The sequence below is a fragment of the Pongo pygmaeus genome, chromosome 10, assembly GCF_028885625.2.
Source record: "Pongo pygmaeus isolate AG05252 chromosome 10, NHGRI_mPonPyg2-v2.0_pri, whole genome shotgun sequence".
Taxonomy (NCBI): Eukaryota; Metazoa; Chordata; class Mammalia; order Primates; family Hominidae; genus Pongo; species Pongo pygmaeus.
Genome location: NC_072383.2, coordinates 3,335,878 through 3,351,062, shown reverse-complemented (window position 1 = coordinate 3,351,062; position 15,185 = coordinate 3,335,878). Strand labels below are relative to the sequence as shown.

The window sequence follows — 15,185 nt, the reverse complement described above, 5'->3', positions numbered from 1 at the left end:
TGCGAGGCTGGGGCACCCCCAGAATAGGGAGCAGGGGAGGTGGGGAGGGCTACATGGGGCAGGGGCAGGGTTTGCTTAGGTGGAGGGGGTGGGAGTGGCACGAGGAAAGGTGCAGCTAAGAGCAAAGGCCGTGTCACCGACCAAGACCTGCAGGGCACCAGTGCACGCGAACGCAGGCCCACACACAGGCCGGGAACAGTTAGAACCCCAACCTGCATCTCAGGCAGGAGACTGAGCCCCAAGAAAGCAGTGGCTGCAGAGCCAGGGCCAGCATCGGGCCCTCCAGCAGCACCACATGGATGTAAATGACACGGGCACACGCACCTGTATTCACACAACTGTGATCACAAAAGTGTCTCTCATTAACTGCGGATGCTGCGCCAGGCTCTCTTCTAATTGCTTTCCATGAATCACCTCTTTCAGTCCTCACAATGGCCCAGGGTGCAGGTCCTTTTGTTGGCCCCATTTTACAAGCAAGTGGCCCAGCAGTTGTGCGGCACCAGCACACACAGGCAGAGACACAGGGATGTGCGAGGCCGCGTGACTCCCTGCCCTCGCTGTGCCAGTCCCTGCCCTGTCTGCTGCCGTTATGTTCAGCCAGGACGCCCAGCACCCCCGTCCATCCCTGTGGACGTTTCCTAGCCCTGGGCAGAGGATTCACTCCTTCCTTCTCTGGGGTTCACACACAAGCTTCCATTGTCTTCTACTAAACTACAGTAAATGCTGCACTACTTCAGGGCAGGACTGGTGCCTGACTCATGTTTGTTCACTCCAGGCACATGGCAAACCTAGCAAAGCCCTGTTAGCTGAACTAATGAGCTAATACGCCTCCGCCCGCCCAGCCCCATACCCGCACCAGAGACAGCCTCCCAGCCGCTGTGTTCTGTGGCCTGTGTAGGGACTTGGAATCTCAGGGCCCTGACTCAGGAGGGCAGGGAGTGGCCTGAGTCCGCTGCCTGTGAACTGCTTTCCCCCCCGGCTGGCACTTCCCTGCCCTGGAGTGGTGCCGACGACCCCGGGCCTCACTCAGCACTCACACCGGCCCCTCTGGCCAACACTGACCTGCCCACACCGTGGGCTCTGGGACACCCTTTGTGTCCCTGCATGTCTGGGGCTCTGAGGTTTCACCTGGGAACCTCTGGCAAGGCTGGTCCCTGTCCCCATGTCCTCCCTCCTTGCCCCTTGTGGCTTGTCACCACCCTGTGTTCTGTCAGGCAGCAGTACACAGCCCCTCTCTCTTGGGAGCCCCCATCCGTCTTGCCCACCTCACAGACCTACCCTGCCCCCAGTCCCAGCATAATCTCCCTAAAGGACCTGGGTGGCTGCAGGTCCTGGATGGCTGCAGGTAGCAGACAGGTGTCCTGCGGGCAGTGCTGGCCCCCAGAGACCAGCTCTCTGCTCAAACAGGGAAGGCAGAAATCGCAGGGAGAGCAAAGAGGGGTTGGGTGAGTATTTGAATCCTGTGTCGTCGGCCCTGGAACCCCACACAGGCTTCTCACCTCCAGCCTCTGCCTCCCCCTGCAGTTCAAGTGCTATGGATGCAACAACTCAGCGACTGGCAGCGCAGCACGCACCTGCTGTCGTGGGAGGTGAGAGCCGCCAGTGCCCGACAGCGGCTGCAAGGCAGTGGTGGCACTCTGCAGCCAGCCAGCCCACCCCTCCAACATCTGCAAGGGGGAGGTAAGTGCCCCAGTGCAAGCTGGGGACAAGGAAAGGGCCCCAGCCTGGCCTCCAGGAGCCCCCAAAGGGCTGGGGTCAGGCAGATGGGTGTGGGAATAGCAGAGCACACATGATCCTTGGCCACGAGCCCACAGTGCCAGGCCCCTCAGAGGCTCTACAAAGCCCTGGGACAAGCAGCTCCTACTGGGAGAGTCCAGGGCACCAGGGCATGCCCCTAGGGCCACCCACGAAACCTGTGAGCCACTCAAGGCCAGGTCCACCCTCTGCCTCCGCCATATGCATCGGGACGGCCAGCCCTTCCTCCCCACCTGTGCCTGCTTCTGAGCCAAAGCCATGACACCTGCCCTTCCCTTGCAGGGAGGCTGCCTCGCCAAGCTACCTGCTACTCATGGGGGCAGTGAGCATTGGGGTGGCCTGCCTGGAGGTGAGTTGCAATTGGGAGATTAGGAGGAAATACTCGGGATCTCATTAAACTAGGCTCTGAACCCGTCTCCAGTGGCAGAGACCTCCAGTAACTGGGCTGGCATGTCCGTGCCCTGCCCTGCTCTCTTCTCTCACCTTCCCTTTGCAATCAAGGCTGATTCCCACAGTCAGTCTCTACCCCAAAGAACATGAAGGAAGATGCCTAAGGGACAACATGAACTTGTCAGGAACAGCGCCTGGGAGGAGTGTGGATGTGGGCTCAGTTACGGGCATGCACCTTGAGTGTGTGCATGTGGGGGTCAGTGTGCAAGCCTGCCATGGTGTGTGTGGGTCCGTGGGGGTCCACATGCTCCCGGGTCTATGTGGGTGGGGTGGTACGCACTATGTGTGTTTAGGGTGCTTGTGCATGTGTGAGTGTGTACGTATCTGCATTCATTCCTCTGTGTGTGTCTGTGTCTGTGTGTGTGTGTGTGTGTGTACCATCAGCCCTCCATATCCATGGGTTCTGTATCCTTGGATTCAACCAACCATGGAACAAAAGTACTAAAAAAAAGGATGGTTATGTCTGCACTGAACATCCTTGTCATTACCCCCTAAACAATACAGCGTGACAACTATTTACATAGCATGTGGATTGTATTCGGTATTACAAGTAATCTAGGGATTATTTAAAGAATGTGGGAGGATGTGCAGAGGTCATATGCAAATACTGCACCCTTTTATATCAGGGACTTGAGCATCAGTGGATTTTGGAATCGAGAACAACTGTATATATGTGCGTGTGTGTGTGTTTGTGTGTGTGTGTGTGCACGCACATTCCCCTATGTACATCCAGCTCTCTCCCTGAGGATGAGCAATGCCGTGGGCTCCCATTTCTCCCCTTCCACCCAGTCCCCCAGCTGCCACCCAGGAAGTCAAGGTCACTCTCTCAGGCTGCTGTAGTCAAGGATCCAAGGGAAGGGAGCCAGGAGGGAATCCTCAGAGGCGAGAGCCCCCACAAGTGTAGGCTGTCCTTCTAGAAGGGGCCCAGCAGTCCTGCTGTCCTGCCCAGCCCTTCCCCGTCCAGGGCTATGAGCACCGTCTAGGGAAGAGTGGTGCTTAGGCCTCAGAAGACCCAAGTCCAGTCCTGGCTTTGCTCCTGTGTGACCTCGAGCTATTTAACTTCCCTATCCCTCAACCCTTCATCTGCAAAATGTGGATAATTTCTTCAACCTCCTAAGGTCTAAATAAGAATGAGGTGATGCCTGTGACCCGCTTACAGCACCTGGCACAAAGGAAAGCCTCCGTAAGCCTTTATCCAGTTGTCTGTAGACTTCAGAGGATTTCCGATACTTCCTCTCACTGGGTCCACACAACAACCTGAGACCCAGGCCAGACAAGGAGTAGCGTTCTCCCCACTTTACAGATCAGAAAGTTGAGACCCAGAGAGGCAACTTGCCCAGGGTCTCACCCCCCTGAATTGGCGCCCCGATCTCTGATATTGGCCCTTCGCTTTCGCAAACTCCCTATCCTGACTCAGAGGTCTGTGGGAAAGAGAAGTAGGGGATGGTGGCCTTGGCTGGCTTGGAGAGGCTTCCAGCGTAGGGTCCTTTCAGATGATGGTGCCAGCTACCCACATGTTCTGTGGGCCTGGAGGGTCCAGCCACAGCCTAACACGCTGGGAGGAGGGTCTCTAGCCTTTGGAGGACACTCACCTTGGTTCTGCCACCTGTGAGTTGTGTGACCTATGGCCATTTACTTCATCTCTGAGCCTCAGTCACTGGTTTGTGAAATGGGGCTGACCGGACCTCATCTGGTAGCTGGTGATGGGAATTAGCAACACCCATGGAAGTGTCTGGCTCACTGCTGAGCAGATAGCAGGTGCTCAACACGTGACACCATCATTTGTATTCTGTCTGCAAGGGCAGATTGTCTCTCAAAAAAAAAAAAAGCCCCAGTTTCTCCCTGGCCAGACCAGCCTGCTCCCCTTCATCCTCACTCACCTGCAGGGCCAGGGAGCCCAGGTGGCGTTAGCATTGCCGCTCTTTTGCACCTCCCCAGGGCAGATCTTCTGTCCCATGTGCTGAACCCCAGAGGAGTCACCACTGGGAACTGGGGCAGGGCTGCTCTGTGCCACCACACCAGGCTCAGCTGAGGTTTCCAGAAACCTGTGACTCCCCGTGCAGAGGGAGCCTGCTCTGTACGGACTCCAACCAAGCCTGGCCCACTCTGTCTATTTCCTCCTGGCCTCTCCAGCCCCGAGAGCCCATAGAAGCTGCCAGATGAGGGCAGTGAGGCCGAGGGCCGGCAGTAGGGCTGCAGACGCCCTGAGCCCTAAGGTCAAAGTGGAAGGAGCTGCTGTGCAAGTCTGATGCCGAGGAGACCAGGTCGTTGGGCAGTGGATGCTTTCCCCCCACTCACAACCCCCGCCATGCAGTCTCTGTTCCTCCACCGTCACTGTGGAATGGCTCCTGGTGACGCTCAACCCCTTGCCCTGTTTTCTCCCCTGAGGTCCACTGAGCCAGCTCTGCAGCCAAGTCTCAGGTTAGAGCGCCCTCTGGTGGCCGATGCCGGGCACTACACTGCCCAAGTCCCAGGTGGGCCGAAGTCTTGAGAAAGGGCTCGCAGTCATCGTCGCCAGCAGGCAGACACCAGGCACCTACCTCCCCGACATACCCAGCCTGGTACCTCGAAGACCCGTAGCCTTGAGCTACACTTGGGGTTCCCAATACAGTTTCAAAACCGTCTAGCTCATCTTTCAGGAACCTTCCAGGGTTCACATTCTGATTTTTCAGTAAGGTTCTCACCTCTGTGACCAATTACCTTGAGACATGTCCTGCACCATCCTGGAGTGTTGGGATCTGCAGGTCGTGAAAAGGGAAACCAAGCAATCACTTTGGAATGACTTCCCGGAACCTCCCTGGCCCTTCCTTCGTGTTCTCTGATGACAGCCAGGTGCTGACTCAGAAACCTCCTAAGAAGCTGAAGGCATGACGGCTTCCCTGTTAAAAATGTCCCACGTGTGGCCGAGTGCCACACCCAGGCAGCTGCCGAAAAAAAGCACCAGACACCATGCAGCTGGGCCCCAGGGCCCGGCCCGACCCGGTCTGCTTTCTCCAGCACCTGCAGGGAACTTGTCCTGTCTGGTCTCTGCTCGCCCCCTGCTGGCTGCCTAGAGCCATTCCGTGTTGGTTCCTTCGCGTCTTCTGTCAGGAGGGAGATGCTGATGCTTACTCAGGGATCCGGTGGGTCAGTATCCTGTGCCCTTTGCACGATTCAGGGTGGGGGTGTGCGCGTGTGTGCACACGCATTGATGAGAGCATCCTGTACCCCTCCGCATGATTCCAGGTGGGGATGTGCAGTGTGTGTGTGCATGTGGACCCACATTGATGAGTCTGGCCCATACACCTCCACCCTTATTGGACCTCTCCTGGGAGCACCCTGGGAACACACATCTCATGCAGAAGTGTGTCTGCTGGGAACCTAGCTCCTCTTGTCCTCCCCCAGCATGAGATGTACACTGTAGGAGACGTGAATTTTGCTTACGGCACAAATCTGTGCTGGCCTAACAGCTCCCTTCTGGCCTCCCCCCTTAGCACGGATCAGAAAGATCCAGAAAGTGCACAGGAAAATCATCAACCCATGAGGTGGGGACAGGGGAAGAGGGCGCGCTGCATGACACCTGCGTGGATGGAAGGGCTGTGACACCCACTTGCTTAAGCTAGTGGGACATGAAATAACCTCCTACGCCACGTTTCAGCCGTGACCCTGCGGCCCCAAGGTGGATTAACAGAGCCCTCAGCACCGAGTCTCCAAGCTGAAGGCAGTGGCCACACTCCCTGCTGCCCTCCAGGTTGGGAGGGATGGAGAGGAGAGAGGAGGGGAAGAAGCTACCTTCTTCACTAGCCTTGCCAAGAGACAAGTGGGTACGGCCCACAGCCACCTCCACCAACCTGCCCTCTACATCCAGATTCGCAAGGTCAGGGCGGCAGCAGCTGCTGGAAACATTGGGGAAAGTTGGGGTGTTGTTTCTATACTTAGGGGAATCTACCGTCACCCCAGGTGGCACGGAACAGTCACGGGGCTGCTCTAGCCCAGTGCCCCTCTCCTGCAGACAGAGTCGAGACCTGACAACAGGTCATCATCATTATCAGGATCATGATGACATTATCCCAGTGCATCCTTGATGGATGCACTTGATGGAGGGAGGAGAGTGAGAGGAAGAGGAAGAAGAAGGTGGGGGGAGGGGGTGCCCATGAAGAGCAAGATGGGAGAATAAAGGTCCTCTGTGTTTTAGAAATGGGAAGTGAGACAGGGCGGACAGCGACCTTCCCATGCCTGCGCGTGCTTTGGGCAGGATGCTCCAGCCACTTCCTGTTCAGCCCCTGGTTGCTGACAGAGGGGCTGGCAGGCAGGACTCCTGCGGCTGGGCTTGGCGCTGCGTTCTGCGCTCATTGTCAGAGCTGGTGACAGCTCTAGGGGCTCCTCCCAGAGTCTCCATTTGCCCCGTGGCTCTTGCACATGTCAGAGCATCCATAATGGACCTGAGTTTTGTTCTGGAGTCTGAGGGCAGCAAAATACCGGCAGTTTCCCAGAGAAAAAGGCTGCTTCAGACAGCTCTGATGAGGGAGCAGAAATACTCACTCGGGATCTCATTAAACTAGGCCTTTTCTGGAGAAGCCCTAGGACCACAGACCCACAGCATCGACGGGGAGCTTGTTAGGAACGAAGACCCTTAGGCCCCCACCCAGGCCTGCAAACTTGTAATAAGGGGGTCCCCGAGTGGTTTATGTCCATTAAAGTGTGTGACGCCCTGCTCTTGGACAGTAGTTCTCAGAGTGCGGTTCCCCCACTTCCAAGGGCATCACCTGGGAGCTTGTTAGAAGTGCGGAACTGCAGGCCCCACCCCAAACTAAGCGGGAAGCTGCCCTCTCTCCAGGCCCCACGGGGCTCACATCTGCACTGGGCATGAGCAGCACTGCTCCAGGGCCCTGAGGGCCGACAGCCTCAGGGAGTTCTGATCTCTGTTTGCTCCTTTGCCCTCTCCACCTGGCAGATCTGCAGGATGGTTCTCATCTGCTGCTTGCACTGAGGCTCCAGCGACATTTTTACTCATGGTCAACTGCGTCCCCTTCCAACTGCCCTTCAGAAGAACAGGTGCCACATCCACCTGCCAGGCCTGCAGCATTAGCACTAGCTCCACTAGGGCCACAGATGCCCCCTCCTCTGTGTCCAGCCCCTGCAAATGCACCAAGTGCCTTAGACCACAGCTCCCCACCTAGGCGGGGACACTCAGCCCTCTCCCCTCCGTTTCTGAGCCCTCACAGCCAGAGCCTGGGCAGGAGAAGGACCCTCACCAGGCACAGGGGTGCCGGGGACTACAGGAGGGTGATATTTGGGCTCTCTGCTCCCTCCCAGCTCCCGAACCTGGGACAAGGCTGAAAACCCAGGTCCCCTGCGATGCCTGCATTCTGGGCAGGATCCCCACCGGCGCTCAGAAGCCCTCGCCTTGCTGTCCCCTCTGGGAAATGCATGGGGTGGGACAGATAGGGGTGGCTCTTCCCCTAGATGACCTAGCTAGGCCTTCGACCTGCCCACTCCTCACACTGCCTCACCTGGAAAGCCATGTCCTGCTGGCCTCACTCCTTCCTGCAGGGCCTGGAGGTGGGGAGGCCGGAGGCAGGGCAGCCACAGGCTGGGTGGAGCTGACAGGGCAGGGGTGTGGGGTATGCTGGCCACGCTAGCACATGCTGCACCAGGAGCAGAGCCCTGCACCCTGCCTAGTGGCTTTCCCGGGAGAAATCCCTCTGGGAGACCCTGGCCCCAAGCCCCAGCCTCTATAGTAATATACCCCTCGGGGATCTCCTGGTCTGGGGCCTGATTCTCAGGAATGCCAGTGGGTTTTTTGTTTTTGTTTTTGAGGCAGGGTCTTGCTCTGTTATCCAGGCTGGAGGGTAGTGGCATGACCAGGGCTCACTGCAGCTTTGATCTCCCAGGCTCAAGCGATCCTACCAGCTCAGCCTGCTGACCAGCTGGGATGATAGGCAGGCACCACCACACCTGGCTAATTTTTTAACTTTTTGTAGAGATGGGGTCTCCCTATGTTGCCCAGGCTGGCCTCAAACTCCTGGGCTCAAGCAATCCTCTCCCACCCTGGCCTCCTATAGTACTGGGGTTACAGGTGTGAACCACTTCGCCCAGCTGAGGTATGCCTGGTTTTAAAAATACCTTCAGCTCTTAATGTTGGTGGGTGTAAAACGCTTCCCAGGGTGGACTAAATCACAGGCCCTGCAGAGTTGGAGGGCTGAGAAGGGGCAGCTCTGAATACAGGGGATCTGCCCGAACCTCACTTTTCCTGGGGCCCCCTCTCCCCAAGCCTGCGGCTCCACCGTGCTGCTTCCAGAGAGTCTCGCTCTGCTTCCCTTTTCCACCCGTCCCAGGCTGGATAGAGTCCCTTCCTTTGGTCCTCCCTTGCATCTCTCTTGAATTAGGCAGGGAGTTTTCAGGAAGAACTTTCCCAAATACTAAGGGAGAACAGAGAGGAAATCCCAGGAAATACAGAGTATTCCTGCTGGCAGTGTCATGAAGGATAGGTATCAACTTTTGCGACAAACATAGGGACCCCCCCCCGCAAATGGCTATTACAAGTGGGCACCTTAAGCATAACACAGGAACCCCACGCCTGGCCTCCATACCTCCCAGGTCCTGCACTTCTCCCCAGAGGTGGGCCCTCTTCCCGCCTGAAGCACAGCACCTTGTGATGCGAAGGCCAAGGCTGGGAGAGGTCACGCCTGGTCTCTCCAAGTGTTCCAGCTCCCAGCCTGCTGAGCACAGCCCTTGCCGACCTGGGCTGGCCCTGAGGAGGGGTGTGCTTGCTCCCATACACAGGAGTGACCTGAAGGCCCCTCACTGCGATCACAAACACAGCCCTAAACTGTCCAGAAACTGTATCCTCAGAGCGGGAAGTGCCCACGTGGACAGAGAGAAAGCCAGCCTCTCGGGGCAGATTGCCACCTCTACTGTGGGGATTCTCCAGGGACTACTGGGAGGCTGGGCTGGTTTATCTCCTCTGCCTAGAAGGGCCTGGGGTGGCCAGTGTGAAATTAAAAGGAAGACGAGCTTTCCCAGAAATGGCTGCTCCATGGCCAAGAGAAACAGTATGACATGATTATCCTTGCTGCCCTCCAAGCTGGGCTTCATGCAGATCATCGAAAACTGATGATTGACTCCCAAGAGCTCCGAAGTGCTGCACATCAACTGACAAGACCCACAGACTGAGGGCTGAGAAAGAGGGAGCATGCTGGGCCAGGGTCTTGTTCTTCCCGGTGGGGTACTGAGAGAGGCAGCAGTGGGTAGGCGGGCTGTGGCTTGACCTGTCTGCCCTGGCAGGGATGGGAGACAAAGGTGGCAGCAGCTTTGTCACTGAGGGCAGGCCCAGGACAGCCTGCCCCGTCGACCCCAGCCGCATGTGTTGGGTTGGGCCAGCCTGACTGGGGGCAGGATTAGCTGTGATTCCTGCCCTGGGGGTTGTCCAGCCCAGATTTCTATTGGGGAGATTGGCTGGTCCAAGCTGCAGAAAGTGGCAGGACAGCCCAGAGCTTCTTGGAAATATGACCTCCATGTCCAGGCCAGCAGCCTGGGAGATGAGACAGGGTTGGAGGAAACAGAGGCCCAAGACAGGGCAGGTTCTGCCTGGGAATGCACAATGGCTGGAGTCCAGAGCCCAGGATGCAGCCCCAGCTGGGTGTAGCCCTCCTGCTGCCCAGGGTGGAGGTGGATGCCCAGGGCAGGTCCTCCCAGGCCCCTGCTTGGAGGCCAGCAGTCTTGAGTTCCTTGGAGAGAGAGGACATGCCGGTGGAAAGTCATCACCAGTCCTGTGTAGGCAAAAGGCTCCTGCCCACCAGGGCCCAGGCAGAGAAGCAACAGGTACTGGGATCCCACACAGCTCAGGCCAGCACGTCCTCACCCTGCACATGCCATGCCACCGTTCCTTAAGGGGCAGACACCAAGAGAAAAGGGTACGTCCCTGTGTCCCCCGGATGACGAGTGTTGGTGGGACGCAGGGAGTGGACAGGGATGAAACCTGGCCTTGGAGGAGGGGACGAAGTGTGTGCGCATTCTCCTCTTTCTCCCTCCACACTCCCCGACAGTCTAGCCTCAACCCCAGGAGCCCTCCAGGCAGGGCCATCTGCGGGGTGTCCGGGGAACGCCTTGTACTTACTGAGGGCCTGCTGTGCACTTAGAATGTGTTACTTGCCATCAGTACATTCGCTTGCAGTTACTCCAATAAAAAGGTATTACCCCCATTTTACAGGTGAGGAAATTGAGGCTCAGCAGGGTTAAGAGGCTTGCTGGTCAGCAATAATGGCTGTTTTGCCACCCCAGCCGGGTGGAAAGAAGCAAAGCTGAGCTGGGAGCCCCCTATCCTCTGCGTCCCATGGTCCTCCATCTCTGTAACAAGTGCTCAGGCTGACGTTCAGAAACGAAGTGTCCCTCGGGGCACCATCCCATAGCAGCAGCTTCGGCACCCCCTCCCAGGTTGAACGGAATCTGGCATCTGGGCCAGGCGCCAGCTGCCCTGCACATGTGCGTGGTGCAGAAGCCTGGCTTATTTCAGGCTGACAGCCGGGCCCTCCTGGTGCAGGGGCTCAGGCAGCAAGCGAGCCTGGCAACAGCCTGGCCCATCGTCTCAGGTGCCAATGCTGACCCCACAGTGAGAGCAGGGACTGGCCCTCAGCCCTCGGAGCCTTCACACAGGGTGTGGAATCTCATGCCCAAGTGGAGATCACTGGGGGTTGGAGAAAACCTCAGGTCACGCCCCCTGCCAGAGCCAGCCTGGGCAGGGAGGGGACGCCCCGGGGGTGTGTTGACCTCCTCCCGCTCAGGCGACGCCCCTCTCTGCCTTCTTTCTCCATGCTATACGAAGCGCCTGCTGCTGCCGGGGCTCTGGAGTGGACACTACTTTCTGTTCTGGGAAGTTCACCTTGTGCACAGCCAAAGGCCCTGAGAGCCAGAAGGACCCAGTGTGGCCCTTGGGGCAGGGGGGCCATGGTATGTCAGTATGATGTGCCCGGGACCCTCCAGCCCTGTAGCCAGCTTTGGTCTCAGAGTCTGCCTCTCTCGGCCCCTCTTCAAGGTTTTCAGGCAGGGGCAGTGAGGTGGAACAGTTCCCATCACCACCACCCACCCTAGGACCTGCCTTGAAAACATGCTCCGTGTACTGGCCACTCGGGCCTGAGGAAGGAAAGGGGGTTTGACTGGCTGCGGAGACAACCAGCCTTTGGTACCACCGCTGGGTGGTGCTTACATCTGCTGAGAACGTCGTGACCAAGCGTCTAAGCCAGGAGTGATCAAACTCGAGTGGGCGTCAGCATCACCTGGGTGGGGGATGCTTTTCCAGATTGCTGCCCCCACCACCAGAGTTTCTAATCAGGAGAAGCAGAGCAAACAACTTGCATTTCTAACAAGTCCCTGGGGGCTGCTGCTGGCCCTGGAACCACACTTTAAGAACCACTGCTTTAGACCACACCCCAGGGACACTGCCACGACCCTCAGGGTTCAAAAGTCCCTCAGGCTGCCTGGCTGCAACCGTCCCCCTACCTCCATCGTGGGGTTGGGGGTGAAGCATGCCGCTGTGGTCACTCACAGCCGACCAGGAAAGCCTTTGCACTGTGCATCTGTGCGGCGCCTGCCCTGCCCTGCCCTGGACCATCCTCTTGGATGGTCTGTGGCCTTGGCCAGGAGACCCGGTGGCTGGGTCCCTTCCTGGAAGGAGACAGGTTACACTCCCCAGCCTGCTTTCCCACCACCTCCTGTGTGCCCTGGGGGAGGCACAACAACATCCTTGTTGCTCCCTTTTCCTACTTTTTTAAAGTTTTTTGTAGAAACACGGTCTCCCTATGTTGCCCAGCCTGGTCTCCAATTCCTGGGCTCAAGTGATCCTCCTGCCTCAGCCTCCCAAAGTGCTGGGGTTACAGGCATGAGCTGTTGTGCCCTGCCTCCCTTTTCCTGCTTCAGCACACGGCCCAGACCATGCTCCCCGCCTCCCGTGGGCCTTGCCTCCTCCTGCTTATAAACCTGGGACTCCCCTTCCCCAGCCCACCCTGTGCAAGTACGGCTAATCCTTCAGGCAGCCCAGGGTCAGCAAGGCCAGATGGGCTCCTGGAACCAGCTGGCCCATGGATGTGCGTCATCACAGTATTCCAGAAACAGAGACGATGCCTTAACCTACTGCATATAGAGAAACTGCTCTCCTTGTAAACACACCCCTCTCCATAGCTGACCTCAGTGTAAGCCCAGCTTCACGTGCTAGGGGCATGGTAATGATAATAAAGGAATTCTATCTAGACTACCTCTGTTGATTTTTTTCCCTCCACTGCGAGGAAACCCCTGCCATCAGTCCACCAAATGTGTGGTGACATCCTGAAGCCACCATATTAGCTGTGGCTTCCCCGTGAGTAAACCCGCTGGCCACATTGCGTAGGGTCCTGCTTACCCTTCTGTCAGCTCTGGTCATGATTTGTTTGAATTGACCTCTTCTGCTCACAAGTGTCATTAGCTCCTGGCTGTCAGCGAGAGCCAGGCTCAAACACATGTACTTGAATTGTGTTCCTCGTACAGCTTTCTGCCTCCGGTCAGTCAATATCTTCACACCGTTTACCAGGATGCACGACCAGCCTGTTAAGGAATCTGCGGTGAGCCTTTCCCCACTTCGTGCATGGCCCTCTGCCTGGATGCAGCAGAGGCAGAGTATGGGGAGAGGTCACAAGCAACGGGGCTCCCCCTGACTGAGACACACACTCCTACTGCCACCTGGACCCCCAGACCACCTCACTCCACAATGACAGGGTTTCTCCACCTTGGACCAGCTGGTTTGTCCTCATCCCCAGATCCAGAGTTGGACACCTTTTCATCTCAATGCAAAAAGAGGAATCTTTGCTGAGGCCATCAGGCTGCCCAGCACAGAGCTAAAAAGAAATACGCTTTCCCTTCTATGACATGGAACACTCATTCTCTCTCATTCACTCTTCTGTCTAGAAAACTTGTTTGAGATGGGGTGGGGAGCCTGAAGAGTACCCCGGTAAGCTGGACTCAGGGGATCCCCAGACAGAGGGGTGGCCTGGGAGGCAGCCGAGAATGGAACCACACACCTGGTGTGGTGTGAACCCGACGCGGCCTGGCCACGTGCTGTGTGAGCAGGTGGATCCTCCTGAGGTCCAGCGGGGACCCGCTTTGCACGAGAGCTCCAGCCCTGCCCCGCTCTCCTGTGTCTTCAGGACCTCCTTGGCCAATGTTCAGTTGTTCACTGAACGGTCACAGCAGCAGCCTCTGACTGTCTGGATGTTGAACAGGGGAAGGAAACCAGCCCAGGGCACGCTCACGGTCATCTGTCCCATTGGACCTGGACATCTACTCACCTCCACCATCACTGTGTGTGTGTGTGTGTGTGTGTGTGTGTGTGTGTGTGTGTGTGTGTGTGTGTACCAAGGAGGAACAAGTACCACTCCAGGACTCTCCCTGCTGCACAGCACTGTCAGTGGTTGGTGACTGCTGTCCCCACAGCCCTAAGCCTTGTCATCCGGGCAGGCAGCGAGCTGTGCTGAAGCTTGCCTTGGTGGCTGCTGGCTGGCCTGTCAGCTGCCACTACTTCCCAGCAAGTACTGATGCCTCATGTCAGCCCCGACTGGGCTGTCACTGCTGCCTCAGGGTGCCTCGAGCTGGGGACCCTGGTTCTCACTCTCTCTCCACAACTGAAAAGAGTGAGGCTGCTGGTGGGGAGGCGAGGGTACAGGGGCCACAGCCATTTTCTTCTTAAAAGCAAACACATGAGGCTGGGTGTGGTGGCTCATGCCTGTAATCTCAGCACTTTGGGAGACTGAGGTGGGCAGATCACTTGAGGTCAGGAGTTCGAGACCAGCCTGGCCAACATGGTAAAACCCCATCTCTACTAAAAATACCAAAAATTAGCCTAGAATGATGGCGGGCGCCTGTAATCCCAGCTACTCAGGAGTCTAAGGCATGAGAATTGCTTGAACCCAGGAGGCGGAGGTTGCAGTGAGCCAAGATCGTGCCACTGGACTCCAGCCTGGGTGACAAAGTGAGACTGTATTTAAAAAAAAAAAAAAAAAAGCAAACACACAAGAAGCCCCTACTTCTTTTTCCTCCTGCTTCTGTCTCTGGTCAAGCCCCATCTGGCAGTGACCTGAGCAGGAAGGAGAGGACCTGTGGAGCATCTGGTGGGAGCCTTTGCACCAGGCTAGGGGAGAAGAGGGAAAGAGTGAAGCGGGAACCCAGCCCTTTCCATTAGCAAAAGGTACAAACCATGCCACTGCCCTAAGGGCATAACACAGCCAGCCAGACCCAAGGGGTTTATGTTCCCATGATGGGGGTGAGGAACAACTTCCCTGGGACTTTTTAAATATTGAGAATAGCTCAGGAATCTCTAATCCTCCTTTAGAGAACCCTGAGTTGGAGGCCAGAGGTCAAACCCAACACACTCTCTTGGAGGGACCAACTGGTAAATAAGAAGGCTGAGTCATTTCAGGAACTGGGGTCCCTTGCCAGAGAAAAGAAATACATTGAGAATATGTAGACACTCCCCGACTTACGAAGGGGTCACGTCCCAATAAACTCATCATAAGTTGAAAATACCTTAGGTCAAAAATGCATTTAATACCTCTAATGGCCAGGCGTGGTGGCTCACACCTGTAATCCCAGCACTTTGGGAGGCCGAGGCGGGTGGATCACGAGATCAGGAGACCGAGACCACCCTGGCCAACACGGTGAAACCTTCTCCACTAAAAATACAAAAAATTAGCTGGGTGTGGTGGCAGGCACCTTTAGTCCCAGCTACTTGGGAGGCTGAGGCAGGAGAACGGCGTGAACCCGGGAGGCGGAGCTTGCAGTGAGCCCAGATTGCGCCACTGCACTCCAGCCTGGGTGACAGATTGAGACTGTCTCAAAAAAATTTAAAAAACCCTAACCTACTGAACATCACAGCTTAACCTAGACTAACTTAAATGTGCTGAGAACACTTGCATTAGCCCACAGTGGGCAAAGTCATCTAACACAAAGCCCACTTTACAGTGAAGTGTTGAGTATCT

The 15,185-nt window shown here is 56.8% G+C and overlaps 1 pseudogene; it reads left to right on the top strand.

The window, feature by feature from the left end:
- Nucleotides 1-7,345, top strand: part of LOC129009891 (tetraspanin-11-like) — a 39,587-nt pseudogene extending 32,242 nt beyond the window's left edge.
- Nucleotides 7,346-15,185: the final 7,840 nt, after the last annotated feature.